The sequence below is a fragment of the Suncus etruscus genome, chromosome 3, assembly GCF_024139225.1.
Source record: "Suncus etruscus isolate mSunEtr1 chromosome 3, mSunEtr1.pri.cur, whole genome shotgun sequence".
Classification (NCBI taxonomy): domain Eukaryota; kingdom Metazoa; phylum Chordata; class Mammalia; order Eulipotyphla; family Soricidae; genus Suncus; species Suncus etruscus.
Window position 1 is genome coordinate 102,839,129 of NC_064850.1, and position 22,935 is coordinate 102,862,063.

Sequence of the window (22,935 nt, forward strand, 5' to 3'; positions counted from 1 at the left end):
TAGTGGACTCTGGTTTGGAAGTTTCTTTCATTCATTCATTCATTCATTCATTTAAATATGTCATTCCACTGTCTTCTTGCTTGAAATGCTTCAAATGGGAGATCTGCTTTGACTCATATGTTCCTTCCTTTGTACTTGAGGGTTTTTATCTCCCTTATTGATTTAAGGAGTTCATCTTTCTCTCTCTTTCTTTCTTTCTTTTTCTTTCTTTCTCTTTCTCTCTTTCTTTCTTTCTTTCTTTTTTTCTTTCTTTCTTTCTTTCTTTCTTCTTTCTTTCTTTCTTTCTTTTTTGCCATTTGGATTGCTATATGCCTTGGTGTTGGTTTCTTTGGTTTATCAAGGGTCCATTTTATTAGGAACTCTTTTCACCTCCTGGATTTGCTGCACCAGAGCCTTTTTCAAGAGGGTGTTAAAGTTTCCTATTATTTCCCTGACCACTTGTTCTTTCCCTTTTCTCATTTCTCCCCGTCTGGTATTCCTACAATCTATAGATTATTTCTTTTGTCTTTGTTCATTAAATACCTAAAAAGTTAGGTATTTAATTCCAATGCTTTACCTTTTATTTCCTTATTGGCATCTTTGTCATTTTTGGTTTGTAGTTTTTCTTCAAGTTCTATGTGATTCTCCAACTGTGTTATTATGCTATTATGACTTGCTAAGGTGTTTTTATTTTCTTTAATTCCATCTGTATTGATTTTTTTCATCTTTTGTAAAAGTTCTTTTTTTTTTGAGCTGGTTGATTTGTTTATCAATGGATGTCTTGAACTCACTGGCTAGTGATTCCTTGATTTATTTTGCCATGCTTGCATTGCACTTTTAGGTCCTCATCTATTGGGCCCATACATTTTGGTGGACTTGGAAACTTGCTATGATTTCTCTCCATATCCCCGGCTATTAATGTCTTCTTTAGTTTACCCACATTTTTTTGCATTTGGTGGTTTGGCTTAGAGTGTACTGCCTTCAGATTTCAGCCCTCCTTTGTCATCTGTGGTGTGGGGCTGGGTCCCTTCTTTGGAGTGCGCCTCTAGGTAGGTGTAATGGCTGCAGTCATTGCAGTTTGGCTCTGCCCTCAAGTCTCCTCTCTCACTTTACCTGGAAGAAGGGATAGGTCCCCTCCACCTTGTTCAATGACAGCACGGTTTCCCCTCTCCCTTCACCTGTCACCTGTGATAGAGGTCCAGACCTGTGTCAATTTCCCCTTACCCCTCTCCCTGTCAGATCACGTGGTTCCCCTCCAAGCGCACCTATCCACACCTCAGTAATGGCGGAGCAGCTGCCAGAGTGCTGCCGGTTGGGCCTGGTCAATTTTACCCTCCCCGTCTACCTGTCAGACAAGCATGGTTCCCCTTGGAGAGCACCTGTCCCTGCCCCAGTAATGGCGGAGCAGCTGCTGGAATGCTGCCGATTGGACCTGATTAATTTCTCCCTCCCTCTCTACCTGTCAGCATGGTTCCCTTCCGAGTGCACCTGACCCCTCCCAGATTTCTACTTGTTATAGACTAGATTCTTGAGTTTGACACACTCACCTTCTTTAATCTAGCTCTCAACCTTTCAAATAATTTTCTCTAATTTGAAGTCTCTGCTCTTATTACTTTAACTTTCTAATATATGTCAAGCATGTTTTTAAGTACAAAGAAAACAGAGGCCAAATATTTAATATGACAAAGCTTGCAATTTATATTTTGGTGATAAAGGCAAATTACAAAGAGATAAATTCAGAACAGAGGAAACAGAAATGATAAAATTCTAACTGACTTTTTATAAAAGTACAGAACATTAAACCTCACTGGAGTCAATTAAGGAATATTTTCTGCAACTATTGATGACTGGCCAAAACTCTAAATGTAAGGGAAAATTGAATTAGTCTAAATAGGCTTTAAGTAGGTGGGTATCAGTATCAAAGAGAGTGCAATAAGAAACAACATTATCCATACAGGATACCACTCAATATTACTGGAGCAAAAGATATTCCTCTTAGAGAAGTGACAGGTGAAGACTGAGACAGACAGGGAACAATATTTTGGAGACATATTGAGAAGCATAAATATTAAAGGAAATGATTGGATGATTTCTAAAACGGTAAGAAAGCCAGATTTGTATTTTATATCTGTTCATTCATGTCTAGGTAGACCTGCAATCCACTATTCTCAGCCCAGTATTAATATTCACAGATAATTCTAGAAAGTGTGAAGGCTTGTTGAAAGTTTTTATTACTAAAATTAAAAAGGGTGTGAAATTTTCTCTTTAAAATATTGTCATGGTGCAATATACTCTTTCAATTCACTTTCTTCCTGTAAAATAAGAAGTATAATACAATTTTATATCAAAAATGTTTATAAATATTAAAGCATCAGAATTTATAGTTATTCATAGTTGAGTTTCAGGTGTATAATGTTCTAACTGCAATCCCATCACCAATGTCCTCTTCCAACCATCAATGTCCCCAGATTCCAGAACCTCCCTTACCTCAACCTGCTACCTTGATAGACAAGTTTGGTTATTGTAGTTTATATTTCAGGCTTCCAGTATTATTGGTTCTGTAGTTTTTATATATGTATATACCACACTTCTCTACCACTGACAGGCTCAAGGCCCCTGACTCCTATCCCATAACCTTCCATCCATCTCTTTGATTCCCCAGCTGGCTTTCTTTCCTTCCATATCCTCTTATCTCTATGATCTGGGGTTAAAGGTAATTTAGATATATCCCCTCTGCTACCTTACATTCCCCTCCCTTGTTATTCTTATGTATACCATAGAAAAGTAAGATTGTCCAGTAGTGTCCTTCTTATTCATACTTTAAACATGGTATCCTCCTTGATTTCATTATTTCTAGAAGAAGCATAATATTCCATATCTATACATATATATTACTATCATTACCCACTCATCTATTGTTGGTCTTTTGGGCACCTATGCAGATTTTATGCCCTAGATCTTGTGCTGAGTATTTCAATGAATAGTAGTGTGCACATGTGCTTTGGAATAAATTTTTGTGTCCTGGGAAAGATACACAGAAGTGAATCTACTGAGTTATATCCTATTTCATCTCTTGTCTTACTTTTCTGAGAAACTTTCATGCTGTTTTCCATAGGGTTTGGTTAAGCCAGGCAACATTTCCATTAGCAGTGGAAGAAAATTCCTATTTCTTTTTATATATAATTTCTTTTTTAATTATACCTTTATTTAACACCATTATTACAAGTATTTGTAGTTGGGTTTCAGTCATAAAAAGTACACCTTCTTCACCAGTGCAACCTTCCCGCCACCAATGCCCTTCATCTCTCTTCTCCTCCATCCCCTGTCTGTCTTTAAGAAAGGCATTCTATTTCTCTCACACACTACCATTGTCATGATAGTTGTTAGTGTAGTTATTTCTCTAACTGCACTCACCACTGTTTGTGGTAAGCTTCATACTGGGGGCCAGTCCTTCCAGCCCTCGTGAGAGTTCCTATTTCATTGGATCCTCAACACAGATGGTTCCCAGAGTTTTTTCATTTGTGCTATTCTTATTAGTGTGAAGTTCAGTTCACTTGTTTTCTTTTTCAATTTTAAATAATTGTTACTATTTGTCACTATTTTTATATACTATTCCAAAAGAAAACGCAATTTGAGTTTAGTTTAACTCTGGGTAAGTCAGAGAATATCTGAAAAATTATGTAAGAAAAATATGAAAAATTATGCCACAAAGGTGGCAATTGTTATGGTGAATGAACTGGCAATAACAGATTTAAAAAGAAATAATTTTAGGAAGTTATAAATAAAGTTCTTATATTTAATTAATTCAGGCTTTGCTTGTATCATTCTCCACTTCATATAAACACTTTCAACATTTTTCCCTTCCTCGCACCACTTCCAATACTATCAATCTTTAAGACTCCTGTAGTATTCCTTCTTCATTATTCTAAATATGTCAATATTTTCCTTGTACAACAAGACCAAATCAAGCATATCATCAACATATAGCATTCCTCCTTTCAATTTTGCTCTCTATCTATCCTCAGCTAGGTTTTCAAGATGGATAATGTAAGAAAAATATTTCTGCATCTTTCTTAAACATTGAAAGGGTAGATATTGCTTAGTATCAATGGAAATCCCATTGATTTTAATTCATTAACCCTTTCACCTTTCCTTATAAAATTCGGTAAATTTTTATGTCAGAAAAATAGAATGCTTCTAATTTATTTGTTAGTATTAGAACCTTTTATTTCATTTATTATTTTTTTTTGTTTGGGGAGTCACATTCAAGCATATTGGATCTGTGCTCAATGGTCACTCCTGGACATCTCTGTGGTTTATAGATTGAGCTCAGGTCAATCACATGCAAGGCAACCATTCTACCTATTGTATTTTTGCTTCAGCCCTAGCATAAGAACCCCTTACTCAGAAATTTCCAAGTGAAGTCATTAAAATTATTTTATTTTCTAACCTCTCAAGCAGTGCTCAAGAGGCCTAGGGTACACTTTTGGCAATGTATGATAAATTGGGTTATGTGGTGAATACAGTATGAGGATTCAACGGGGTCACTCCAGCTATGCTTTGGAGCTCTTCAAGGATGCATTCATATACCATGCAGTATCAGAATTGAAACGTAAGTCTCAGTGCATGCCAAACATGTGCTACAGACCAGAGATAGCTCCCTGACATTAATTATAATAGTCTTGCAATCTGTTCTGATTTAACTTTGCTACCTAATGGTAGCACAAGAAATTTTGTATTAATTTTTCTTCACTACTGTTTGCTTGTTTGGGTGACCAGGATGTGTTCCTAACCTATCCTGTGCTCTTCTTGGAATGTTAGAAGCTAAAGATTAGCAAAAGTCTTTCACAGATTTCCTAGTTTGCATAGCTAAACTTAGGCTCACATTCTGCCATTTGTCACAGTTGATGTCTTCAGATTCTTATGGATAGCCAATAAGACTTACACACCAACTTATGTAGGATAGATGTGAATTCAGTCTTTCTTTCTCTTTTTATATGTTTCTTTCTCTTTATCTCTCTCAGACATATCACACACAATAATAGTCTATAATAAGGTCTTCTTGTAGCTCTACAATGAAGGCAGATAAATTCTAAAAGTAAAAGTTATGCCTTGGGGGTCAGAGTGATAGTACAGCGGTATGGCATATGCCTTGAATGCAAATGGGCCTGGGTTCAATCCCTGGCATCCTATATGGTCATCCAAGCCAGGAGTGATTTCTGAGCACTAACCAAGAATAACTCCTAAGCGTCACCGGGTGTGGCCCAAAAAAACCCAAAACAACAACAACAACAACAACAACAACAAAAAGGTATACCATCTCTCATGAGACACTTATTCTTGTGCCAGAAAGCCAAAGAGTAAATTCATGAGAAAATTAGGGGAATATCTATTATTAGAATTAAATTAAACTGAAAATTATCAACCTGAGCAACATAAAAAACAGTGCCATTGTGTTTACCAACATTTAATTTAGACTTACCTGAATCCCACACTTTGTTAGACAGTTATAAAATGGACTTTATTAACTGATAATGGTTTCTTTTAATGCATTTTGCACCTTATTTTTCTTCAAAGAAAGCATGTCCCTTAACACTATTATTATAGTTTGATCCAGAGAGCCATCTTTTGTACCAAGAGTAATACATAGGTTTTTACAATAAGTAATGAGAAGTTATCAATGGCTTAAGCAAAAAGTAATATAAATTATATCCTTTAAAAAATCAGTATCTTGAATAAGTGGATAACAGAGAAGGACAAGACTGGAAAATATAGTCTAGTTTATAGAATCCTCCAATAACTTCGGCAATGAATAATGGTGTCTTATATTAGGACGATGGCAGTGGCAGTATAGAGTAATTTATATTTTATAGCATAGATGAAGACTGATTAATTGTTTAGATATAGAAGACAAGAAAGGGGATTAGTCAAGCATGACCACGGGTTTTATATTTTCCAAAAGTTTGAATCATTATAAAATTTGCATGAAGGATAGGAAATTAAGGAAGCAATGATAGGAAGAGCTGTAAGTAAGGAGTATCAGGAGTTCTTTTTTAGATATGCTCCATATGGCACATATATTACCAGTGGTTGTTGGAAAATATTCAACATTTATTTATTTACCTTTAAATAGAAAGGAATGTGGGTATGTACATTGAAAACATAAATTTAGTATAAGCTTTACTCATAAAGAATAATATTTTACAAATATTAATTAAATTTACAAATTTAAAAAACATGTAAAAACATTTCAAGATTATGTATTTTTGAATCTTATTTTTAAGGTTAAGCATTTCTAGGTAACTATAAAGAATGGAAATAATTTAGTATGAATCAAGCTTATAATTTTGTCAGTTGAGAAAAGAAAGGTAAGACAAAGACAATGAAGTCAAAGTTGTCATAAAAGCACTCAACAAAACAATGATTTCTGATGATATGAAGAAGCAAACATAAGAGAACAATGGAGTGAAATATATATGGCACAACTAATCCATTTAAAGATTATGGAATTGGGATATATTCAAGTTGGATCAAAACATAAGCTTATATAAATTTTGGCATTGTAAATTCTATATTACATATGACCATTGATAACCAAGGTAAGTTGTTTATTAATAACCAAGGACATTGATAACCATTAATAACCAAGAACAACCAAGGTAAGTTTTTCAGTGAGCCAGAGTAATCAATAGATTAGTATTTACAGAGGGGCTTTTAAAAAGTGGCCATAAGATGATTGGATGCAGAATAAAGGAAGGAAAAGAGATGGATGAGGTACCAACAAACAAAAATAGTTATTTCTTCACCGGGACCTATATGTCTCATGATAGGAGAGGTAGATAGACATTAGATAGATAGATAGATAGATAGATAGATAGATAGATAGATAGATAGATTATAGATATGCAGATAGATGGTTGATCAATTGATCTATAACATCTTCTAATGGCAAGTTTGTATGATTAATGCAAGTTGGGTTACTTCTAATACAGGTTATAAATAAATACGAGGTTACACTAATCAATGAATATATTGAGAGAATTTATAGATCACCTAAATATTCTAAAATTTTTAGAAATCTTGTAAACTGTAAAACTAAAGAAAATCCTATTTGATTTAAAAATAAAAAAATATTTTCTGGCTCAACGGATAACAGAAACTGAATTATAAGTGTCATGTTTCATTTACAAAATCAAGTAGAGGCATCCTCACATGAGAGAATTAACCAGCAGGATATAATACCAAAAAAAGATGATATAAAATTATAATTTGAAAAGGTAACTGTTTACAAACACATACAAGGACATAGTATTATTATGAGATGAAAATTGAATATAAAATGATAGTTGGGCCTTCTGATGCTTTTTTCTAAAAGCATGTTGTTTATTGAACAGTTTTCTATGTAACAGCTACCTGTTATATATAACAGCTTTTATAGCTCAGGTATAAACACCTGTAGGGTAGAGAGGGATGTCTTTGCAAAGATAAATTCAATCATTCTGAGGTAGATTAATTCAGTATAAAAATTATTAAGGGAAAAAGAGTACGTGTCTAACTATTAAATAGTGTGAAAAGATCAAAAACATAACAAGAATTTAGATCATTAGAAGTCACAGTGAGAACTAATTAAATTATCCTTGCTCTAAACTTTGTCCTTCAATCTAATAATTTATTTGTGACTGTTATCAGTAAGAGCATTTAGCACATGTAGTAAAAGTTAATAAAACTTGAAAAACATAAATCAAAGCATATTTTATCATTTTTTTGACCAAAGGTCATTTGAAGAGTGTTTTATCCATATTAGCTTAATTTTTTAAAAAGTTAGATAAATGGGACCAGAGAATAGTAGAGTATTGACCAAGGTTCAATTCCGGGCATCGCATGTGTTCCACCAAAATTACTAGAATGATTACTGAGTTCAGAGCCAAGAGTAAGCACTCAGAGCATTGAGTGTGGCAATAACTTTTTTTTAAAAAGTCGCAATGAGAGTGATTTGATTTGGGTGGCAGAACTTAACTCAGAGGACCCAGCATTCCAAATCATCCATAAGCCCCATCAGGGGTGATTCCTGAGGGCAGAACTATTTATATACCCTGAGCACTGCCAGGTGTTTCTCACTCTACCCCCCAAAAAACGTTTTTATTTGAAAGCTGAAAGCACAATAAAAATCCCATCTTTAACACTGAAAATTGATCTACATGAAATAATACTGGGAATATGTATGGGTCTCAAAAGACCACAAAATAAATATGGTGAGTATACTAGAACTTGACTCACTAGCAAGTGGCTTGAAATGTTATTTTTAGGTGAATATAAATATAAAATCTAGAATATAAAATGTGTAGAAAATTTTCAAAGGATATATGAAAGCTTCTTTTGGGGGGGACAGTAGAATAGTTTGTTAAGAAGATCACGTATTCTTTCTTAGAAAAGATGGAATTGAATCTAGCATTTGGTCAAAGCCTATATGTGAAATGAAGCAGAAAAAGGGGAGGGGAGTGGGAAACAAAGTTACTAAGTCATTGAAGTCAAATTTAAACCTGATAATTGATTCATTCCCTGAGTTAAATTAAATTTAATGTAGTATAAATATGAGGCTTTTTCAAGTTCTCAAGCAGAAAATATGATGTTAAGATTTATCTGTCACAAATATACAGAATGGAATAGAAGTGGGATTAGAGATTGGAATGTCTTGGTAACACTGGAATTAGATGACTATCGCAATTGTTCGAACTTCACTTATGAAGACACTACTTAACAACAACCATGTATGAGTGAAACAAGGGTTAGGATCTATGAGAGAATGAAGATGAATTCTGGGAGCTGGGGATGACTCAGTGGGAGAGTGCCACATCCCCACTCAGGAGAAGCACACACCAAATAGTGTAGTGTCCTCCTGAAAAGGAATTATTTGCCAAAAAGGCCCGCTTAGAGCAGTCAAAATCACTTGACCCTTTGCGTGGAGGGTTTGGCAATAATTCTAAATATGTGGCTGTAACTATCTCTCTCTTTATTTTAAACCAATATTAGAAATCAGGCCTTAGTAATTTCTTCCTACAACAAAGGACAGCAATCAATCCAGCCAAAAGTCTCCCATTCAACAGCTCCCTGTAATTTTTGCTACCTTGGCGCCAAAAAAACAGATTTTTCCATAACTTAGCTCAAAACAAAGTAATTTTCACTTCCCCCCCCCCCCCGAAACTCTGAAACATTCCTCACATTCCACCTGATAATTACCTTTTCCTTCTGTTTTACCCAAAGCAAAGCGAACCCAAAACAAGCTGCCTTTTTCACCTTCAGTATTCAGCTCTTTAATATGCTAATCTAAGCCAGAGTCCTCCTTTCTCTCCCAGTTTCTTTGATGTCTAGAATTTGCACCCGCTTTTCCCTGCCTCTACCTTTTAAAAGCTGCCAGCTTAAAAAATAAAATTGTCTCTCGTTCCTTGTAAACGGGAGTCCCCATACTATCTGTGTGGTTTCATTCATTTTTACAATATATTTCCGTCATTAGCCATTCCGCGTGCCCACCTTTTCCCGTGGAATTTTTCCCGAACTCCACGAAGGATTTGTTTGCAGGTGCTGTAGACTGCAAACAAAATTTGGCTCGCAACAGGAGAGCATCTTCTTTGCAGGTATGAAGACACATTGCCACCTGTTATCTTCATTACCAATCAACTATGCTATTTCCAGCAATCACTGCAAGCAATCTGTGTGTCAGTAACACAACTGTAGTGTGTGACCACTGGTTAGCATGTCAACCAGGTATGCGGGCACAACCAAGCATGTGTGTCCCTAATCAAATGTGTGAGCCCAACATCAAGTATGTGACACTAAGACTAACTATACTTTCAGGGATCATTTCTATAGTATGTGACTAGAGAAGTTTCTCTGATCGTGTAGAGCACCTGAAGCCACAAGGAGGAGCCAGAGCGTCCTCTCCTGAGCGTGAAACCAGCTCTAGGTGTTTCTTCTCCGACTGCCTTTGGCCATTGATGATCGTTCTTCCCTTCCATTGGAAGGGGTAGAGGGAGAGGATGCAGTCTGAGTGGTAAAGAAAAAAAAAAAAGTATGTGACACCTCAGTTAACACAACTACAAAAGGGAATAAAAGGAAATAGTAATAAGAAAAAGACTTTATAGGGGCCAGAGAGATAGCACAGTGGTAGGGCATTTGCCTTGCATGCAGCCAATCCAGGACAGACAGTGGTTAGAATCCCGGCATCCATCATATGATTCCCCCATGCCTACCAAGAGCTATTTCTGAGCACAGAGCGAGGAGTAACCCCTGAGTGCCTCGGGTGTGACCTAAAGGCCCAAAAAAATGAAAAAAGAAAAAGACTACTTATAATACAATCTTTGAATTTTTTATAAATTACTTAATCTAATCTAACACATCAAAATGGCTTCAGGTAGTAGGAAAATAATTTATTTTCTCTGAGGATTCTCAAGCCAGAAACCTGTAAACCTAAAATAGCTCTACAATCCCTTTGGCACTTCCACTAGATTTCACACAAACACCTGTGTCTGGAGGTAGCTGGAGGAACCAGAAGCCGCTGCTGGGGCGATGGGCTCTAAATAAAAGGGTTACTGCTGGGCCAAGGTGATGTTCCCACCTAGGGCCAATGAATTCATTAGGGCTGGAAAGAAGAGGTGAATGGGCTCCCTGGTCAGCTCTGGCTGCTGAATTTAACTGAATATAATCTATTCCCTGGTGATAATTAGAAATTAACAGTGGCCTAGCAGTTAACACTTAGGCCAAGTCCATGAGCCCGTCAGACTATATAATGCTATTAATTTTGAAAGTGGGAGCTTAATTGGCTACCACTTACCACCTATGGCTGATGTTAGTGCTTCAATAAAGGAGAAAAAAAAGACAATCTGAGGCTAGTGATCTTGGAGACTATCTCTACCTCCAGCTGAGCCTCTTAAAGAGAGTGTTGACAATTTTATTAAAAACCTCTCCTAGAGGGGCTTCTCACTTCCATCTCTAATTTGTCATATTCTTACACTAATGTGACTATAATTTGCTTAAATCATTTTGCCATATTTTCAAAACAAAGAACCCAAAAGTGTTTTTCTAAGAGCAGCTGAGATCACATGCTTTCTTTCTTTGCATTATTCTAATATAAAAAGCAGTGGTGGAGAACAGAGAAAAGGGAACAGAGCCGTTTCTGTAGCTTTTCGCCAATTTACAGAAGACTGAGCCTTCAAGAGCATAAAAGAACATTTTGTAAGAAATGTTTAAGAGTCAGTACAATATGATTCCTCCTCCCTCTGTGGATCTCCTTGATTTTCACTCCTACTTTCTTTGGCATGACAGAAAAGGAATAATAACCTTCCCCCCTCCACCCATAACTAAACCAGGCTCATGGTGTATAACAACATCTATAAGAAAAAGAATAAAATTTAATCTAACACCAGAAAATTCATCTCTCATGGAAAGTAATGACTCATGTCATATGAAGGTCAAAGGGGCAGTAGATCTAGGGTAAAACTGAATTCCAAACATCTTTTATAAATCATTTGATCATTGAAATAAAGTGAATAACTACATTGGTGCCTGAACAAATCATTACTCTTAAATCTCTATGCCTTTGTTAAGGATGTACCCTTTGCCTGAAAAAGAACATCACACTTCTCTCTCTTTTCTCTGTCTCTCTCTCTTTTAACCATAGGAGAAGGGGAAAAAAAGCAAATAGTATCTGAAATATAAAACTAGCTACTCATTTATATTTTTGCAAGTATGTAAACAATTAAAATAATAGAAAAAAACCTGTTATCATGAGAGCAATGGGACTACTGGTGGTGCACATATCTTACGAACAGTCAAATCAGTTTTAATTTTCAGCAATCCAGAGGGTGATTCCCAGAGTGTAGAGCCAGGAGTAAGCTGAGTACCACTGAGTATGTATCCCCCCAAAAGATAAAACACCACAAAATAAATTCTCAGTAAATTCATCATTATTTTTATCAAAGCATATAACTAAGAATCTTTCTATGTATATTTAAACCATCAAGTCTCTGATTACTGAAGGGAAGTCATCACTTTTTTTACTTAATAAATATTTGGTTAGTATATGCAATGCTCAAGGCTCTGCAAAGTGCATCACTACGAGGATTTCACAAACTAAACTCATTGCCAGAAGTATTTATATGCCACCATTTTCTATAATTCCTATAATTTAGGACATAACATACAATATTTAAAATGTAGATGGAACTGGGGGATATTATATTAAGTACCATAAGTCAGAAAGCGGAAAAATAGCAGGTAATCTCACTTACCTGTGGTACAGAGAAAGAAAAAAAAAAAAAACAAGAGAACAGACAGTATGAAACAAAGACAAACTCTTGGCCTTGAATTGCAAAACTGAGATTTCCAAATAATGAGGAAAAATGAGGGTAATGGAGATCAAACTAGAGATGACAACAGGACCACGGTTGAGAGTCTTAAGCATTTTGGTGGTGGTTTAGTAAGTTTTTCTACCAATCCATAAACATAAACATTTAGACAATCATATCTAAAATTATATACATATCTGTTTAATCATAGAAGGCTTTGTTTTGCCTCACTCCCTATTATACTAATATAAAAATATTTATCTGGTCTCTAGCCTGCCAAATCTTAAGCAGCCACATTTACACCCACAGCCACTCCCATGCCAAAGGCCCAACTTCACTACTTTACAATTGATCTCTGCAGACAAAATGACAAACATTTCAGGTACTCTGATTAGATGGCTGAAACATTTGGGTTTTCTCAAAGTGGGTGCTGGCAACCTCCCCTCTGCCCCCAGACTTCAAGAAGCCCAAGGAACATAGATATTAGCATTTTGTCTGATGAGTATTGAGTGGGTAGTTTCTCCCATTCTGTGGGTGACTTTATATCCTAGGCACTATTTCCTTTGAGGTGCAGAAGCTTCTCAGCTTAATATAGTCCAATCTGTTTATTTCTGTTTCCACTTGTTTGTAGAATGCTGTTCCTCCTTGAAGAGATGCCTTTAGTCTCAATGTCATGGAGTGTTTTACCTACATGTTGTTCAATATACCTTATGATTCAGGTCTGAAATTCAGGTCTTTAATATATTTGCATTTGACCTTTGTGTGTGGTGTTAGATGGAGGTCTGAGTTTGCTTTTTTGCAAGCAGCTGGCCAGTCATCCCAACACCACTTGATGAAGAGGCTTTCCTTGCTCCATTTTGGATTTCTTGCCCCTTTATCAAGTATATTGATTATATGTCTGGGGAACATTTTCTGAATATTCAAGTCTATTCCACTGATCCGAGGGTCTGTCTTTATTTCAATATCATGCTGTTTTAATGATTATAGCTTTGTAAAACAATTTAAAGTTGGGGAAAGTGATGCCTCCCATACTCTTTTTCCCAAGGGTTTCTATTCGTGATATTCGTGGGTGTTTATTGTTCCACATGAATTTCAGGAGTGTTTGATCCATTTTTTTTTTGAAGAATATCATGTGTATCCTTAAAGAAATTACATTGAATCTGTACAACCCCAAAACCCAGATCCCAAATGAAGATCCGACACAGCTCCCTAAACAGCACTAGGAACCAAGATCCCCCTGGGGAATCCCTAACATAGTTCTGGCACCAACTTGAGACAGGTTTATACAACAACCTGACAATGAGGAAACAGGAGATTGCTCTATCTCTTTACCTAATGATACAATGAAACCAGAAGGCATGTCATCCTTTGACCTGTGCAAAAAACTAGATTACTAATTACAGAAGATGGACTTTGTCAACCTCAACTGGGCAGAACTTTTCCTAAGACCAATAAAAAAGATCCTAGCCTACTCTTCGGCCTAGGATTTGTACAAAAACCAAGACCTCTAATCCCAGAGTTCTGAGTTTGACAACCATAACTGAGCAGAACTTCTGGAGCATTAAGGAAAGAATTTATCCTAGACTTCAATCTAGGATCTGTGTAAAAAAACAAGATCACTAATTACAGAAGACTGATTACAACAAACGTGACAGAACAGATCTTCTAGAACCATACAAAAGACTCTAGCCTAGACTTTGTCCTATGACCCATTGAAATACCAATATCTTGGGCCGAAGAGATAGCAAAGCGGTGTTTGCCTTGCAAGCAGCCGATCCAGGACCAAAGGTGATTGGTTTGAATCCCGGTGTCCCATATGGTCCACTGTGCCTGCCAGGAGCTATTTCTAAGCAGACAGCCAGAAGTAAACCCTGAGCACTGCCGGGTATGACCCAAAAGCCAAAAAAGAAAGAAAAGAAAGAAAGAAAGAAAGAAAGAAAGAAAGAAAGAAAGAAAGAAATAAAGAAAGAAAGAAAGAAAGAAAGAAAGAAAGAAAGAAAGAAAGAAAGGAAGGAAGGAAGGAAGGAAGGAAGGAAGGAAGGAAGGAAGGAAGGAAGGAAGGAAGGGAGGAGGGAGGGAGGGAGGGAGGGAGGGAGGGAGGGAGGGAGGGAGGGAGGAGGGAGGGAGGGAGGGAGGGAGGGAGGGAGGAAGGAAGGGTGGAAGGGAGGGAGGGAGGGAGGGAGGAAGGAGTAAGAAAGAAAGAAAGAAAGAAAGAAAGAAAGAAAGAAAGAAAGAAAGAAAGAAAGAAAGAAAGAAAGAAAGAAAGAAAGAAAGAAAGAAAGAAAGAAAGAAAGAAAGAAAGAAAGAAAGAAAGAAAGAAAGAAAGAAAGAAAGAAAGAAAGAAAGAAAGAAAGAAAGAAAGAGAGAAAGAAAGAAGAAAGAGAGAGAAAGAAGAAAGAGAGAGAAAGAAGAAAGAGAGAGAAAGAAAGAAGAAAGAGAGAGAAAGAAAGAAGAAAGAGAGAGAAAGAAAGAAGAAAGAGAGAGAGAAAGAAAGAAAGAAAGAAAGAAAGAAAGAAAGAAAGAAAGAAAGAAAGAAAGAAAGAAAGAAAGAAAGAAAAAGAAAGAAAGAAAGAAAGAAAGAAAGAAAGAAAGAAAGAAAGAAAGAAAGAAAGAAAGAAAGAATGAGAGAGAGAAAGAGAGAAAGAAGAGAGAGAAATAAGAAAGAGAAAGAAAGAAAGAAAGAAAGAAAGAAAGAAAGAAAGAAAGAAAGAAAGAAAGAAAGAAAGAAAGAAAGAAAGAAATAAAGAAAGAGAAAGAAAGAAAGAAAGAAAGAAAGAAAGAAAGAAAGAAAGAAAGAAAGAAAGAAAGAAAGAAAGAAAGAAAGAAAGAAAGAAAGAAAGAAAGAGAGAGAGAAAGAGAGAGAGAAAGAAAGAGAGAAAGAAAGAGAGAAAGAAGAGAGAGAAATGAAAGAAAGAAAGAAAGAAAGAAAGAAAGAAAGAAAGAAAGAAAGAAAGAAAGAAAGAAAGAAAGAAAGAAAGAAAGAAAGAAAGAAAGAAAGAAAGAAAGAAAGAAAGAAAGAAAGAAAAAGAAAGAAATACCAATATCTCTAGCTACAGAGCACTGATTTTTCATCCACGACAGCAGAAAGTTCCTGGCACCATAAAAAAAGACCTTCAGGTTCGATAATGAGCATATATAAAGTTTGTAGTTGCTCCCATGGCAGTATGCTTCAAGGTTGGAGAAACTGTGCATCTCCTAGGCCAAGGGAATTCCCTTTCTAACTTCCCCAATACTTATTGTGCCTATGCAAACAAACAAACAAACAAACAAACAAAACACAAAATCTTGCCACGCCAGCCCTTCATTTTTTTCTTTATTCCCTGTTTTTTCTTATTCCTTTTTTTAATTTTTTTTTTTCTTTTCTTTCTGTGGGTGTTGTTTTGGTGATTGTTTTTTGTTGCTGCTGCTGTGTTTTTGTCATTGCTTGTGTTTTTGCTTGTTTTGTTTTTTGTTTTTGTTTTTCTTTTTTTTTCTTTTGAATTGATATTTATAGCTTCTAGATGGATTCCTCTCAGCATTTTTTTCTTTCTTTTCTTTTTCCAACAAAACCACAGAACTTGAATCATCTTGTTCTTCCTCATAACTTGAAAGGGGAAAAATGGATGGTAGCAGGAGCAACCAGTCACATGAACATTGAGTGGAAATAACAAATGATCAGACTTAAGCACCAAACCCAAAGTCAATAACACCATAATCAATACCCAATATACAACATGCTCTACACAAAGGAAACCTCTTACACTAGCAGTCCATGGGCAAAGGGGGAAACTGTGAGATGCATGCAGGAGTTGAGGGAGGACAACACCAGTAGTGGGAATGGCCCTAATTCATTGTCACTATGTACCCTAAATATTACTGTGAAAGACTTGTAATTCACTTTGATCAAAATAAAAAAATATCATTAAAAATGTAATGAATATTAAAATTTATATAAAACTTTTAAAAATACAATAAAATACACACATATTTGTACTTGTATATATATGTGTGTGTAAGTGAAAAATCTACATATGTTAAAAGAGAAGTTTAAATTAATAATATAGTAATTAATTTTATCCTCATTATCTTATATAATACATAAGATTTCAATGTAATAATCTTCAACAATAAAATCTATATCAAAGGTCTTTAAAATATAGAGGTAGTTTTAGCCTTTAAAGCTTCTTAAATCCCCTTGGAGTTTTCTAAAATTCATCTATATGTTCTACTCACAATTGTTCTCCATTAAGACAAAACCCATTTTTTATAATATCATATTATTTCCACTGACATACTAATGGATCCCACTGTGTTACAAGTTTATGACTATATGATTCATTTCTGTGATAATCTCACTTTCATTAATATAACAGCTCCAATTGTAGTACATCAATTTTTGAGATGTCTATATTCACATCTTAATGACTTTTCAAACCTTAATGTATTTTAAAAGAGAAGAGTCACTTTTGTTCTATAATTTAAAAAAGAAGCTATAGGAGACTTAAACCAACTAGATTTGCTCTCCACACAAAATGGTAAAAAAATTAGTAATCCAATATTCATGCTTCATCTTTGTTCTAATATTCATCCTTGTTCTAAAAGAACAAGAAAATTGAAAGTGAGAAAGGTAAAAATAAAATTCAAGTAATTAAGAACATATCAATAAATATTTTACATCATATCAATTATACTATGGAGATCTATTATAGTATCTATGAGTCTGAATGTTCATGGATAGACTATAAAGTCTGCATAAAGTCCAAACATTAGAAGGAAAATTTTATTTATTTCAGGAGATATTCTACAGCTTTCATCACATTCTAAGATAAATCTATATTATTTAGAAAGTGATTGTGAGACTTTAAATAAGTCAATAATTACAAAACATACAAAGTAGTTTAAATCAATAACTAATTTTTATATATGGATAAAAATTAGGAAAAAATGGAAACTATTTTTAACACAAAGCATTGTTTCATAAGCACCAAGTTGAACTTGGAGTCATGAAAAAGGAAACTGATTTAAAGTCATAATCCAATTGAAAAGGTAAAGAGGTAGGTAAAATATAGACTACAACAAGAGATGTTCCTACTATTTTCATGAGAAATAGATATTTTTGCACTAAAGATATATATATATATATATCATGGAAATAAATTAGGTCTGTAGTCACTGGTGAAAGTAATCAGAGATAAAAAAATCTATGAAGCAAGAGGGACAAATGTTGAGTGTATGCAAGAGACAAAATGAAGAGGCATCAAAATATATAAAGCATTTAATAATGGATCTAAACTTAGAGGGAGAGACGGACAATGCAATAGCAGTAGGAGACTTTATTATTCCACTCTCACCATATGCTTGAATGGCATAAAAACACTAACTAGAGTCGCTAGACAGCAAACACTTGTTTGTTTTTCTTATTTTGTCCATATCAGGCAGTGCTCAGAGCTTACTCCTTACTCTGCACTCATGGTTTGGTTTGAGAACCATATAGAGCGACAGAAATGAAATTCATTTGGCTTTTGGGGTACCAAAGAGTGTGCCTTGTTTGGGTTGCACTCCCAGGTTCTGGCCAGGTGGGAGAAGTCAGGGGTAGGAGCCCAGAAGTTGGACTAGTGCCAATCACTAGCTTGATTTAAAAAAAAGAAAAAGAAAAAGTAAAGAAGTCAAGTCGATCCTGTGTGCACCTGGGGGAGGGGGGGAAGCAAGGCCCTACTCACTGTACTATTTCTCCAGTCCAAATACATTTAGAAAAATATAATGAACTTAAAAAGTTTTGGCATTTAATCATACATCAAGACTTGATCATAAAAGCAATTGGGCATATATATGTTATGAAATGGGAGGAAGGAAAACTTTATTTAACATTAAAAGGCTTATTGACATCAAGTACTGTTTTAGTAAATGTCATAAAAAAACTATTCTGAAGCTCTAGTTACTGCCTATCAATATCAGGAAATAATCACAGACAGAACCAAGTACAGATCAAACTGCCCTATTCCCTGCTGGCTCGAGTCTGTGTGCACAGACTTTCTTAGGATGGTGTTTGTACAGAGACAGAGGATACTTCCAAGTATGGGATCTCTCCCATAGTAGAGAATCTATAAAAAAGTAAGGTAAGAAACAATTCCAGGAATTCTGATGTGTATTGTAGTTAAAACTCTATAATGTAATGTCATGTTCAAGAAAGTTTTGAAGGGCCAGACAGCTGTATAGCCCTAGATTCAGAAAAAAAATCAATGATTCTAACCTCCGAAAATAATAGACTTGGAATCGAAAAGAGAAAAAAAATAAGTGTTCCTCACAAGGAAATAGATTAAATCAGAATGATTCTAAGAGATTGTTATTATCCCTGAAATTTCCAATTCTTTCTTTTTTATCATTCTATAATTTTGTTTTAATTTTAATAATAATTTATTTAAGTACTGCATTTATAAAATTTTTCATGATTGAGTTTAGTCATAAATGTACATCATTCTTCACCTGTGCATGTTTCCTGCCACCAATATCTCCAGTTTTCCTTCCTCCACCACCACCACCTGCCTCTAGGTTAGACATTTTACATACACCCCACTCTCTTCCTTTTATTCACCCCTTTCTGTCACTGGTTTGCACTACTATTAATGAAAGGATGTGTATCAAGCATATCACTTTTTCCCTTTCCATACCCGTATTGTCCAGAATGATCAATTCTATCTTTCCTTGTTATAATGGTTCTTTCTCTACCTTAACTGAACTGATCCACTATTTGTGGCAAGCTTCCTACCATAGACTCATCCTCCTGTCCCTCATCTCAATTGACTTTGGGTCTTATTACTATAATTCTTCACAAATTTCGTTTTCACATTAATTCAACAAGTTGAAACTTAGTGCCTCAGCATCCTCTGTATGGCCTCTTCCTGTCCAGCATCCTCCCTCATAATTTTTCTATTACATCACCTATGTCTGTGCAATGTGTGTGCAATTCTTTGTCACCAGAAAGGTTCTTTGACCTGTTTTGCCTCAAATTTTCTTTCTAAAAGTCTCTTTTCCTTTTATAATTCTTTGTTTATTCTTTTGTTTGTCTGTTTGGGAGTCAGTGGCAGTACTCACGACTATCTTCTTGCTCAGCACTTAGATCATTCCTGGTGGAGCTCTAGAAACCATGAGGTGTCAGGGACTGAACTTGGGACAGCCCCATGCAAGGCAAGTGTGATATTCACTGAAATATCTCTCCAGTTCTCTTGTTCATCCTTAATATCAAAATCTAATTTAAAAATCTCTGATCCTTCTCTCTCTCCTCTCTCTCCTCTCTCTCCCTCTCTCTCATCATCTCTCTTACCCTAACCCTTTAGCTTTACTGAAGTATAATTTTTAAATAAAAAATTCAGTCAATGACTTTTATTAAAAAAATTCAAACATTTTTTCTTTAAAATATTTCAAATGATGGTTTTATACATTCATCCATTGTTCTAACACTGAAACCACCACCATAGTGCCTGATTCCCTCAACAGTGTCCCAGGCTCCCTCACTTCCTCCCAACAAGGTAAGCTCAATTTCTGTAGATGAGATTTACAGGTAACTGTTCTAGTATGCTCCTACAAACTATGTTCTAGTTGCTCCATATTTGTGATAACTCTTAAATTCTTTGTATTTTTTATTATAATCATTTTTGTGGGTGCAGTATACTTTATTATATCTTCAACATGTATTTCATAAAACTTAAAATGATTATATTTTATGTGTGTATTTGCTACCTTGATTTGGGTTTTTGTCTTCTTATTGAGTTATACAAGTTTTGTATGCAGTCTAGCTGAAATCTTTTATCAGTATAGGCTTCTGGTTCATTTTATCAAGTATGCTGATTTGTTTTTTCTACTTTTTTATTAGTGTCTTTTGAAGAACAAGATCTTCATTTTTAACTCAGAGCAAATCCAAATTACCACTCTTTATGCTATAAATTATGTTTTTATAATTTGCTTTGCATAAATCAAAATCACAATGATTATCTCATGTTTTATACTTCTAGTGCTTAACTTTATATATATAATCCATATGAAGTAATTATGATTATTTATTGAAGATTTTGTGGCATTCACCCTTATTTCTTTTATTTTCCATTTTTTGTATGTACACAACTATTCCAGTCTTTTAAACACATTAATTGAAAAGATTTATTCCTTAGTGAAATTATCTTGTATTTTTGTTGAAAACAAAGTAACCAAAATTCTGATGATCATATCAAAATTGTGGACAAGTTATTCCTTAATATAAATTGCAATTATTTATTTTAAAAAGCTGTTTTCAAGTAGAAGCTTTAAAATGCATATGTATTTAGCTAGTTTGATATAAATATGTAGTAGTTTTTATGGGATATGCGAACCTAACAAGACCAATTTTTTTTTTAATTTTAAAAGCAAGTGAAAAAAATTGAGAATTCCTTTTTGTATGGCACCATTCTGCTTTCCTTTAAGCAGGTTTTGACAGGTTTAGAAAAATTCTGAGCCACAAAGCTGCTAAACAGAGTGGAATTCTAAGTGAAAATTCAGAGTGAAACAGTGGAATTCAACTGGTTTTTTTCCCTAGATTTATTCCCTCAAAGTTGGTTTCCAACAGTCAAGCCACAGCTTGCCATGTGGAAGTACCTATACATCCTTAGTGTGTTGAATTTACCAATTTGCCAAATGACTTAGATTGATTCTTTAGAAAATCATGCTCCTGCACCAAGATTTGTTATGGTCATTAAAGCAGACACTTGAAAAAAGATTTTAGGAACCCTCTCATTTGCTTCTTCTTATATATAATTTGACAACAAAAAGGGTTTTCAAACTTTAAGTGAATGTGTGGAATTGAAGCAGTTGGTGGTAAATTAATCATGGACTTAACAAGGGAAAGCATGGCTTGTACTGTGGAATGCCTGCAGGACAATGATGTTCTAATGGAGTTACTGCTCAATGTCACCACTGCATCAGAATTTTACCATTGGGAAGTGAATTTCTTCAGTTCCAGTTAAAGACTGACAAAGCTGTAACTTTTCAGAACCCAAAGACTCATACTTTTTAAAATTTGCATAAAAACAAAAATACCTTGAGTCATTATTTGTATTGTCCTGATTATAGCATTGGTAAAAGAGACATCCAAAGAGATATATTCTGTGTGCAAGGATGACTTTGGTTTGATTCAGCATGAGTGATCCAGTTCTGAGGCACATTGATGAATGGTTTCTCAACCTGATTTGGCTGGTGGTAAAGGTCCAATATCAGTCACAAAAGTGAAATTCAAGAACAGAGAGGAGATAGTTTCGTACATGCTGCTCATGTAGCAGAAAGTGCCACCATAAGAAGTGCAGTAACAAATGCATTCCACGTTCTCCAGCATGTTGCTGGCACTGGACAAGAGCACAAGAGGGAAAACAATGCCACTAGTTCTCTTACCAGGCTTTTGATAGAGAGATAAACTAGCCATTTTGTGTTTGTGTTTTTAATATCAGCTATTCAGGTTCTGGAATTTGAGGGATTTATACCATCTCACAAGCTGAAATGACTGGAGAAGATTTTAAATCTGCCTATAAACAATAAAATTAATTATTCTGGGGAGCCTTTTTATTACAAATTCCCAGGCTGCCAAGAACAAGCTGAAAATGGATGTTTAATGCCAGTGGAGTCATTGGAGCATTTCATGGATGACATTTGTTCCCAGGCTCTCCTTGCTAGTTCTTGTATACCACTATCTATAATCCTTCAGAAGACTCAGCAGCTGACAGTTGATGTACAAAGACTGCAAAAAGTTTGTTTCTAGCCAGAAATCAAAGTCAGTAAGTAGAAATTTGGAACATACACCTTTTTGTTGATGAGTTATAGCACTGAAGGAAAAAGATGAGCATTGGCTCAATCCCAAATAGCAAACATATCAAAATCGAAAGTCTAATAAAGCACATTGTTTTCCTCAAGTGTGATAAAATATCTTAAAATGTAAATGTTAATAATTATATCTAGTTGACTTAAAGTCAAAATAGTCTGTATTTATTAAAATATGTTTACAAGTATTATATCTATCTTATATATTAAGCTTTTGTTAGATAATGGTAGGCAAATATTTTTCCCAACCTGGAGGATATCTTTCTAATCTAGACACCATTAGTTTTCCGACGTAAAAGATTCATAATTTGTAGTTTTGGACAGCCTCTGCAGAGAGTCATAGATGAGTAGTGAAGCTAGGCCATTGGTGAAGTGGCTATTGTGGATGTAGCAAGCATGACTTCAGTAGGGTTGGGACTTGGCTTGCCTTCTTCTCCTGAGATTGAACAATATACATATTTTAAAAAAAGTTTTCTTAAAAAAAAAAAGATTCATAATTTAATGTCCTATCAGTTTATCTTTGCTTCCATTTGCTCAGTCAATAACATTGAATCAGTAAAGAAACATCTAAACCCAATGACATAGGAATCTTCCTAAATTTCCTCAATATAATTTAAGGATTGAGGTTTGATGTCAAGGTTTTTAATCTGCTTTGTATTAACTTTTGTGGGAGGTATGAAATAGAAGTCTGAGTTTAGTTTTTATATGCAGATAATAAAATTAGTTGGCATTCTCAATAACCAAAGTTTGGAAAGTTGACCTTGCCAGTATTTCTTTGTTGAAGGAACTTTCTATATCT

General features: G+C 35.0%; 1 non-coding gene and 1 pseudogene across 1 annotated transcript; both read left to right on the forward strand.

Annotated features, from left to right (window-relative positions):
* Positions 1-9,815: 9,815 nt before the first annotated feature.
* On the forward strand, positions 9,816-10,029 carry LOC126005453 (small nucleolar RNA U3). Its single transcript, XR_007494532.1, has one exon. It is a non-coding gene; the product is annotated as a small nucleolar RNA U3 (small nucleolar RNA).
* An 11,435-nt stretch (positions 10,030-21,464) lies between these two features.
* LOC126004422 (cytochrome b-c1 complex subunit 2, mitochondrial-like) lies at positions 21,465-22,129 on the forward strand (annotated as a pseudogene).
* Positions 22,130-22,935: the final 806 nt, after the last annotated feature.